The sequence below is a fragment of the Mus pahari genome, chromosome 4 (assembly GCF_900095145.1).
Source record: "Mus pahari chromosome 4, PAHARI_EIJ_v1.1, whole genome shotgun sequence".
Classification (NCBI taxonomy): domain Eukaryota; kingdom Metazoa; phylum Chordata; class Mammalia; order Rodentia; family Muridae; genus Mus; species Mus pahari.
In genome coordinates, this window is record NC_034593.1 from 105,089,277 (window position 1) to 105,100,401 (window position 11,125).

The window sequence follows — 11,125 nt, forward strand, 5'->3', positions numbered from 1 at the left end:
TGAAAGAGTTTTTAATGAACTAATTCCACTTTCCACAATGGAGAAATGATATAATTTAATGTATAATATATAAATGTATATAAATATAATGAAATGCATTATATCAAATGGAATTTCTTTCTATGTTTTGGAGGGGTACATGGTTTTGGAGGGATGAGTTCTTTTGTTTGAAACGGTGTCATTATGTAGCCCAGAGTAGCCTGGCACTCACAATCACCCAGCCTTAGCCTCCAAATGATGACATTAGGGTGTGCCACAACACTCGTGTGTGTGTGTGTGTGTGTGTGTGTGTGTGTGTGTGTGTGTGTGTGTGTTTGTTGGGGGGCGTCCTTGAAATAAAATTCACAGTTAAAATTATGGACTCCAAAATCCATTATAAACCGAAAGGATAGTGCCTGGGTACATTCCGACTCTCTTCCCATTGACTTAGGAGATTCAGGCTGCCTCTGCAAGGGCCCCAAATTGGCACCAAACACAGGCTCTTCTTCAAGGTTACTCTCAACAGCCTATTCTGGCTGCCTAAAAAACGGGAAGAAAAGCCTGAGAGAAGCCTGAGGGCAAAACTGATTCAGATGATAATGTGATAAGGATAAACCAGTCTTATGATCTGAGCGCTTAACACAAGCAGCTTTTCCTACGATCCCAGTATCAGCTGACTAAAAACCACATGGACCTTGATACACGTCCATTATTTGGCAATGGGAGTCTCTCGGAGAAACTGAAAATACCGGCAGTTTTTCTTCAACTTGATCCTGTTAGCTGAGGACTAATCTTAAAAACCCAAACAATTATCCACACATTCGGTGCCAAAATCCAGACCCCCCNCCCCCCCCCAAAAAAAAAAACCATGCAAAAATATATCCCCAGTCCTGCAGTCCTGATTTTGTTTTGTTTGAGACCATTCTTATCATGTAGCCCAGGCTGGCCTTGACTTCTCTATACAACAGAAGATGATTTGAGGTCCAGATCCTCCTGTCTAACATAAGATTAGACAGATCCTTCTCTCAAGTGCTGGGGTGACAGGCACATGCTGATATGTCCTACGCGGCGCTAGACCTTGAACCCAAGGATTCACGCGTGCCAAGCAAGCATTCTGCCAACTGAGCTACATCCCCACACTGAAAAGAAAATAGCATGCTTCACACACTGTGATGTGAAAAGCTGCCCGATGGGCAGAAGATGTGGCTCAGTTGGTAGAGTACTTGCCTAGTGTGCACAAGGTCCTGGGTTCAATCTCCAGCACCATCAACTACAAGGTAGAGGACCTGAGATCAGAAACCGAGGTCCTTCCACAGCAATAACTTGAGTCTGAGCCTGAGCTACAAGAGAGCCTTGTCTCAAAAAAGGGGGGGGGGAGAGAAAGAGAGAATGAATGAATGAATGAATGAATGAATGAATGAATGAATAAATGCGTGGTAAGGGGGGGAAACACAAATTCCATCCTATGATTACCATCATCACCCACCTTCCTCTCCCATTTCCTTATCACTTTGCCTCCGGCTCAGACCTACCCTAAGTCATCCACAAACATCACATCCAAAGCAAATCTGAAAAGAGCTATGCTTGCATCTGGCAGGAACACAGAGGTGAGTGGATGTTTGCCCAGTTAGCCAGAATCCACACTCAGCTGTCCCCTGGAGGACAGCCGGAACACCTGGACTTGAAGCACTGCAGTACCTCTCTATCCCGGGAAGAGCCCAGCTGCTCTGAACACATGCCCAGCATGCTACCTCCAATCCCTTCGCGGATGTTATTCTAAGAGGAGCTTCTCTGTTGGCTCTGTCTAAACAAAGCTTCAGCCTAGGGACTGAACCTGGGTTCTGCTCTTTCTCTTCAAGAAATGGAATCCATCTTGGATAAGCCATTAGATCTAACTCCACTGAGTTCCTAGCAGACCAGAGATGAGGTTCTTCCAGAGGTTTCCAGTGGAGATACTCCAGTGGCCCCGCAAAACTGGATCTAGTTTTCTAACCTAACATGTTTATTTTAAAACTAAGAGAAAACTGTAAATACATCCCATACTCTCAGTATTAAATTTTACCCCAGTACGATCGTTGAATAACATCCCTTTGCAGAAATAAAACTTGGAAGTATTACTTCCTGTGTCATATGTCCTAGGAAATGTGTCCTATTAAAGAGAAAGCCTGTGGGCCTGCACCAGCACATGTCTGACTATGAGCTAGCTCCATCCGGAAAGCTACACAAAATGGAACAGCAAATGCCAGGGATGCCCAAGGACATGTGTTCAGGACACGGTCTCACAGTAGGCATGGCAAATACACCAAAAGCCACAGTCTTACCACAGGAAATGGCATAAGGATTTGAAGGGGCTTTTTACTTTTTATTTCCATAATGAATGCATATAATTAAAATATGTAGTTATATATGCATAATTATACACACACACACACACACACACACACACACACATACTTTCACCCTACACACATACATGTGGGAAGAGTCTCACTATGCAGCCTGGACTGGCTTTGAACCATGGCAATCCTCCTGTCTTAGACTCCGAAATGCTGGGATCACAGGTGTAAATCACCACTCCTGACTCTCTCTCTCTTTTTTCTTTATACAATGTTGTTGTTATTGTCGTCATCATCATTGTTGTATGTATGTATAACGGTAGGGGGTCACACAGAGTTCAGAGGCCAATTTTCTTCTCCCCCTCCACATTTAAGTGGGTTCTCTGTCAACATCAGGACGCCAGGTTTGCTCAGCAAGCACATTAACCCACGGAGCCATCTCAGTAGTAGGGACTGAACCTAAACCGTAAACATGATAGACGCATAAGCATCCTGTCACCGAGTTCAGTCCGTGACATGTGGATGTGTTTGCAAGCTTATGTGAGCACAGGGGAAGCTGGTTTCAGCTTCCCCAGCAGAAGTAGAGGAAAAACAAAATATGGAAAATATTTATGCAGTCAATTGAGAAAGATGCTGTCAGCAAACAAAAAGAGGTACTTTTCCTAGATCCCAGCTAGAGGGAACCCAAGGAGAGTGGACTATGGGAAGATGACACTGCGCTGTGGGGAAAAGACAAACAGAACACCACCAGTCTTGGAGAGACTGAAGGAAAAAAAAACCTACAATTTTCAGGAAGCCTGGGCTATTTCAAAGTCACCAAAAAACACAGGCTTAGAAGAACAAAAACGTGGCCCATTTACAGGCAACATCACAAAAGAGTTGCCTATCAACCCACTAAAGGAAGGAACTGCAGACAGGAAACCAGTCAGCGCAGCCCCGCCCCGCCCCGCCCTTCCTCCCTGCGCGATGCTATCATTAGATTTGCAGGGAAGGATGAGAAGCAAGCTGCTCTTCTCTGGCAGCCGCTGAGTTACTGCTTTAATAAACGTTGGATAGAAACATCCTTGTTATTTTGAACCAATATTTTTTCTTGACAATTTTTTTGCCTGCATTTTAAAAAACACGTTGAAGCTACAGATTTAATGATAAGTCTACGGCGGTTCAGAAGTCATAATTCACAGATGTTAATAAAGTTCATAAAGACAGGAAGTAACATGGTCTGTGATGCGTGGTTATCCAACCAGGCATCAGGTAACGCATGGACACTTACTTTAGCCACTTTTAAAACTAACACTGTTCTAACTGGCCATGGGACGCCAACCTCACCCACAACATACATCTCCAACACAAGCCCTGCACTTAAGGCTCAGGGAACATCATGAAAAAAGGGACAGGAAGACAGCAAAAGCCAGGGAACCAGAACATCTGCTATGAGAACAAAGTCCCACCTGTCGTCCTCCGACCTCTAGACTCAAGCTGCTGTGGCACACACATCTACACATGCGAGCATGCACGCGTGCACACACACACACACACACACACACACACACTCACACACAAATAAATAAATATAAAACTTTAATGCACATATAAAATTTTTAATTCTACATAATGCCAACTGTACAAACTGGTTTAAGTACAACAGGCCTTGAACTGGTTTAAGGCTCCATGGGCTTTAAACACTATACTAAAAAAAAAAAAAAAAAAAAAAAAAAAAAAAAAAACCATTTTTAAAAAAAAAAAAAAAAAAAAAAAAGAACAGCCGGGCGTGGTGGCACACGCCTTTAATCCCAGCACTTGGGAGGCAGAGGCAGGTGGATTTCTGAGTTCGAGGCCAGCCTGGTCTACAAAGTGAGTTCCAGGACAGCCAGAGCTATACAGAGAAACCCTGTCTTGAAAAACCAAAAAAAAAAAAAAAAAGAACATTTGAAATCACGCCTGAGCATTTAGGCTAAGAACAAGTTCAACAACATATATAATTCAGAAAGCAATTTTTATATGCTATTAAAAAATATTAACTGGTAAAAGAACTGTAGCATACCCTGTTGGTGGGGTCTGCTAAATGGCAAAACATTAAAACAGGCTCAGTGATAGGGGTTCAGATGAGCACAAAACAACCACACAAAACCAAACACATCAAACCTTTTCTTTTTTGTTGTAAAAAGAAAAAAAAAAAGAGGGGGGAGACCTTCCCCCACTTCTTGTTATATTATTCCTTTCTTAAACTCCCTTAGCTCCAATGTTTTCCCTTATGTGACACTTCCTTACCAACTCTGCTGGGACCCGCCATCCCTGTCCTCCCATGAGTGGCCTCAGGTCCTCACAGTAACAGCAGGAAGTCGGGAGATGGCCACCGTCAACTCTTCTGGCTGTGCGCCTGTCACAGGGTAATCGCTCCAATGCATTTACTAGATGGATTCTCATTTCTCCAGGCTTCACGCCTATGGCACACTTTTCCGTTATTTACTGCTTGTGTGCTCTCCATATTTGAAGCTGGATTTGTTTGTTTGTTTGTATTCTTTAGGACTCACCATGGTTCACGGGATCTAAATAAACATTTACTAAAGTAATCAAGACCTGACTACGCATCTCACAAGAGAGATGTCTATGCGGTTTAAATAGATTCCTCCTTTAAACATGAAAATCATATCATAGGAGAAAAAAAAAAAACATGTTAAGAGCTCGTACTCATATCTGAAGAACTCTATTAAGCAGTGATTAGATTAACAACCACCTGATTGCTACTGAGCCACGGAAGGACTTGTGCACACAAAGGGATAACCGGGAAGATAAGGACACTAAAGGAAGGAGGTGGCTACCAGAGCCCTCATAGCTGTGGTCTAAGGTTCCGAGCACAAAACAGGTAAGAGGAGGAAGCAACTGACTCAGAAAACTGGGGAAGGCCACACAGCACCCCCACCCCCAGAATTGGCAGGGATTTCTAAGTGCTTAGAACATGATCACAATGTCACCTTTATATGCAAGGCCTCCTTCACCTTCAGGCCTCTACAACATACAGTATCATTACCCCTGCTCCTAAAGATGAAAGAACAGGAGATTAAATAAGCAAAGGCCTACTGTGACACACACCCACTGAGTGGGTTCAAAGCTACAGCCCCGGCTGAGCTACAGTGGTTGCTTTCCATCCAGATAGAGAATGACACCTCTCCAATTAGAAGGTGACTTACTAGCACAATAAAACCATATTAATAGCTCTATGTGTAGTGTACAAAATAAAAGGTAGACATGCGTGGTTAGAAAGTCTATAAACCTGAGCCTGGTCACCCCCAGTGCAGACATAATGTCTGGCTCGGGCTACACCCAGTTAATCTATACTGTAGATCTCCATCAAGGCAAAGGTTTAAAGGTAACCTAAGGAGGTTATAATGTGGCTGCCACCTCTGTTCAAGCACCCTCTGGAAACTTATTTGTTTCTTCTTGCTTGCTATATAACTCAGATTGGCTGGCTTTGAACTCACTACATAACCCAGGCTGGACTCAAGTTCACAATTGCCCTATTTCAGTCTCCCAAATCCAGGGTGCATAGGTATGCACTACCATAGCAAACTACAACTTCTTTATTCCTTAACTCTGAACTTAATTTGTAAACTAAGTAAAAGAAAAATCACATTATTATAACTTCTTCTATATGTTTGTAATACACACACACACACACACACACACACACACACAATCTCCACCTCCCATTTTTTCAGCCATCATGGCCTGAGCCAATTGTCAAAGCCCTGTGAACTAAACACAGTCACACAGAGCAAGAACTTTGTCTTGAATTTCAGGGCAAGAGCTTCATTAATATAATTTGTTAAGATTTACACTTATTTTTATTTCATGTGGGTGAGCGCATGTAGGTCTGTGTATCATATTCATGCAGTGCCCACAGAGGCTAGAAGAGAGGGCCAGATCCCCCCACCCCTGAACTGGAATTACAGACTGTTGTGAGCTGCCATGTGGGGCATGAAACTCAAACCCAGGTCCTCTGGAGGAGCAGTCAGTGGTCTTAACCACTGAGCCACCTCTCCAGCCCCTCATTAATACATTTTGACAGCTACTTTCTACAAGTCACATGAAGATGTCTGGGTGCTCCGGGGATCTAGGCATCCTGATTCTACAGCCGCCCCAAATGCTACACTGGAAAGAAGCTATCTAATTCAAATGTGAGCCCGGCAATTCCAGGAGTGCAATGTCATAGCCTAGAGAGTAAAGAGACCATGCCAGTATATGCCACTAGGATCTCCAAGTGGCCACATCGATCCAGCTGTCTGGCTTAAGATTAGCCACAGAGTAACACTTCCTGTGGGTCTCCTAATGAACATGAGGCTTCTCTGTACTTTGTCTCCTTTTTGATCCTTGTGGCTGATCTAGAAGAAAGGGCTTTAGATGGACTCTCCATGGTTACAGATAAGGAAACAAACACGAAACCTTCTAGGGCATACTGGAGATCAACTAAAACGCCCTGCCTTTGGAAGGTAATTAATACCATGGAATTAGCTACTTAAAAATGGTTCCAAGAGCTGGGATATACCTGCGCTGGTGGGATGCTTCCCAGCACACAGGGCATCCTGGGATCCATGCCCAGCCCTGCATAAACTGGGTGGGCATGATGGTGCATAACCCCAGGACTTGAGAGGCAGGGGAAGGGGGATCAGAAGTTCAGAGTTACCTTGACGACACAGCTTGTACTCGCCACCCCAAGATATAGGAAACCCTGTTTTGTTTGGGGTTTTGTTGTTGTTGTTATGTCTCTAATTTTAAAAAGTGTGTATTTTACCACAACAAAAACAATTAGAAAAATAAAAGTCTGTTTTCAAAGGAAACCATTCTTGTTTCTTATGCCAGCTATTGCCTTTGATTCTGTATCCTTTGGCTCAGCAGGAGTTCAGATATTCCGGGCAGGAAGAAGAAAGCCATCACTTATACTTTCTATCTTGCCCCTTTACAGTGCTTTATTCGTTCTGTGTGTTTACAGGCATCTGCCTCACAGCTAGTATGACCCTAAACTGGATGTTCGGTACTCAGATATGCCAACTCGCCAACTCAGAAACAGCTGATGCTCCTAGCACCTGCCCCTTCCACGTTGGGCATTCTAGGGTCTTCTGTGTGGTCACCTCCCATCCAAGACCTACCCATTATTCAGCACAGCAGGAAGCTTCTAGGACTGCCACAGCCTTATGGCTAGCTTCCAACTCAACCAGCGAACGACTTGACCTAACCCCACGTTAAATATTTTATCACCCTCTAGACAGGGCACTGAGCAAAACAGATAAGGTCCCCCACCCTTTGGTCTGGGAAAGAGATAATACACACGAAAATGCACCAGCACACAACTTCAAAGACCGAGTGCCGGCCAGAAAGTAAAACGGAAAAGTGCCAGGAGGTGAACAGGGGAGCAAGGCAGAGTTTGGGGGAAAGGCTCTCCAAGACAGTAACTTTGGGGGGGCGGGGGGTGGGGAACAGACGGACAGGCATTTGAAGGTCTGAAGTAAGAATGTTCTAGATAAAAGCGAGCAGAACTAGCAAGGTTCCTGGTGAGAAAGGGTGAACTATTTTCAGTTAGAAGGCCAGTACAATGGGAGGACGTGAGCACAGAGATCACGAGGCCACACAGGATCCGATCGGAAGAATCGGGTGCCAGAAAGAGTCAGCCTCCAGATTCAAACCAGGGTCATGACACGATCTCACTTTAATTTTTTGGAAAGACTACCCTGATAATTGCATCGCAAGTGAATTCAAAGGGAAACAAGAATACACAAAGGAAGGCAGGAGCAAAATGTATGAAGCTACAGAAGTGATCAAGGAAATGGTAATGGCATGAAACGGAAAGCTGCATCCTGGCTCTATATGTGTTCCGGGACTTATAGCCAATCACACTTCTGATCATGTGTAATGTGGGAGGGAGTATTAGAGAAGTGAAATCACTATTAATTTCTGATTTGGTTCATCAAGAGGAAGTGTTAGGTTTTCTGAAGGGAATGGCTGCTGGGGAAATAAATCAGTTTGGGTTAGAGGGGAGAACAGCATATATTGTCACAATAACCCTTGAACGTGGGCTGATGGCATATTTAAAAAGAGACTGAAGCTGGGCAGGCAGTGGTAGCCTTTGATCCCAGGACTGGGAGTCAGAGGCAGGTGGATCACTGTGATTATGAGGTCAGCCTGGTCTCCAATGTCTGTTCCAGGCTAGCCAGAACTACATAGATAAATCCTATATAGAGAGAGAGAGAGAGAGAGAGAGAGAGAGAGAGAGAGAGAGAGAGAGAGGGAAGTTGAATTGTCTTCACTTTTAGGGACATCTGTCTGAAAAAACACACATATACTTATTTTGTGCCATAGGTTATATGGCTGCTCCCGACTTAGAGGCCCTTTCACACCCAGAGAAGATTCATTTATAAGAGTGAAACTTTCCCACCTAGCAACATTGAACATTAACTGATATGTATAAGTCCTATTACTAGCCTATAAGAATTGCATCAACAATTAAGTACATACAATAAGAAGCATACTCTTGAAGAAATGACCACAAGCCTAAATGTCATTTTTATATAACAATTTTGAGCTTTTACAAAATCAGGGAGGTCAGCTGGGAAATGGCCCATACAAGAGTGATGGCTTTCCACTTGGGACTGTGACTGTGTAAGACAAGCTCATGCTGTGCTCAGCTCTTCTTCTACTGGGCCAGAGCTGCTCTTTCCCCTAGAGTTGCTTTAAAATGACAGAAGCGCCCGAATTTGTCTTATCTCAGGGTATTTTCTCAAGAGCACAATGCATGTGTAATGCCTAGAATTCATTTCAAAATTCTAGAGTTAACTGATGAAATTAAAGCTCACTCTAAACAACACTGGAATGACAGGTGGGAAGGGAGGGAGGAAGGGGGGAAGGATGGAGGGAGGGGAAGGGAGAGAGGGAGAAAGGGAGGGAGGGGAGGAAGAAAGGAGAGAGGAATAGAAGGAAGGAGGGAGGGAGAGAAGGAAAAGAGGGAGGGAAGGAAGGAGGGAAGGAGAGAGGGAAAGGGAGGAAGAAATAAAGGGAGAGGGAGAGAGGAAATAGGGAAGGAGAGGATGAGGGAGGGAGAGGGTGAGGGGTGACCTGACAGAGGTCCATTATGACAAAGGACCTGTAAACAACATGATCAAAACATCACAAAACCCCATAGGAAAGACATGCTTGGTGCATGGCTCAAGTCAAGAGCTGAGTACAGGCGCTCCATCCTTAATCACGCTGTCAATCAATCAAGTATCAGTTATGAGTGTGTCAGGTGCAAAATAGCATACCTGCTTAATTGAGCTACTAGCACTTCCCCAACCCTCCCCAGCAACAGCTGGCTTTTCCTGCGTGCTCTCCAGATTAGAAGCAACAGCCTGCCTACACAGCAAATCACCCTAGGGTCCTAAGACCCGAAAGGAAATGTCGGGGTCACAGTAGCCAATTCACCCGTTTTACAACATGGAAAATAAGCAAGGCTGAGAGAAGGGCGACCTGACCCCATCAGCACAGAGCCCCTTCAGGGTGAAAAGGCCAGCCGTGTTTTATTGACTCTTAGCTCCTTACACTGTACTGGGTAACAAGAAAGGAAGGGGGCCGAAGATGACTAAGGGCATTACAGAAGAAGTGAAACAAACCAGGAAGTGACAAGTTCCAGGAGCAAGGCCCAGGCTTCCGGTGACCATTAGCTTGTCCGCAACCCCATGGCCAGCCAGCAGTCATCCACCAGCCCCACCCCTGGAAATTTGCACATGGTGTGGCAGAGCATGGGGCCTGCCATTCAAGGTCTGCAAAGTAGGTCTGGAGAGGTCCCGCAGCAGCAAGCTTCAGGCTTCGGGGACACCCTGGCCCTTCCTGGGAAGGCAGGGAAATGTCGGCACCCTCCCTTCAGCACCCTCCCTTCCTGTAAATCAGCATATTGCTCAGGAGGAATCACACAGAGCCCCCAAGAGCCAGGCCAGGTTACAGGGACACTTGAGCCGTGATGGTTTCTGTCTTCTTTTGGCCCAGTCCCAGCATATCCAGAAATTTCCAGAAACTGTGACCTGCTCACACAGAATTCATATTGTTACGTTTGTGCTTTTCAGAGAACAAAACTTCTACTCAAACTTACTTTTGTAAAGATCAGACTGATTTACTAGGGAGGTTATAGTATACACATGGTTCATATTCCATTTTCTATTGCAAACACTGGTATAGATGAATGCATAGGTTGATTTAAAAAAAATTAACAAGCCGGGCATGGTGGAACACGCCTTTAATCCCAGCACTCAGGAGGCAGAGGCAGGCAGATTTCTGAGTTCGAGGCCAGCCTGGTCTACAGAGTGAGTTTCAGGACAGCCAGGGCTACAGAGATAAACCCTGTCTCGAAAAACCAAACCAAAAAAATGAAAAATTAAAAAATTTAAAAAATTAACAATAAAAATCCTCTCCTTTGCTGTCCAGAGCTTTCTCTATCTCCCACCCCCACAAAAATAGCTTAGTGGGCTTTAAATTTTCTATATTATATTTCACTCATACACATATTTCCCCCTCTTGGGTATGTCCTAGCTAGGTATAGATGTTGTGCACACTAAAGTGCTGATAACAGGAGAATCCGAGCTACACGAAATCATTCCAAGAGTCTCTCACTAACTATCCGAAAATAAATCTACATCTAGATGAGAAAGCTCATGCATGAAATCTTAACACTAAGGAGACTAAGACAAGAAAACCACCTCAAGTTTAAGACCAGCCTGGGCTACTCAGAAAGTCCCAGGCCAGTAATACAGAGGACTCTGACTCAGAACAATACAAAGCAAGATGATGGT

The 11,125-nt window shown here is 44.4% G+C and overlaps 1 protein-coding gene across 2 annotated transcripts in view; it reads right to left on the reverse strand.

Moving 5' to 3' along the window:
- Nucleotides 1-11,125, reverse strand: part of Cdc14a (cell division cycle 14A) — a 157,964-nt gene that overhangs the window by 109,438 nt on the left and 37,401 nt on the right. The window lies entirely within an intron of this gene.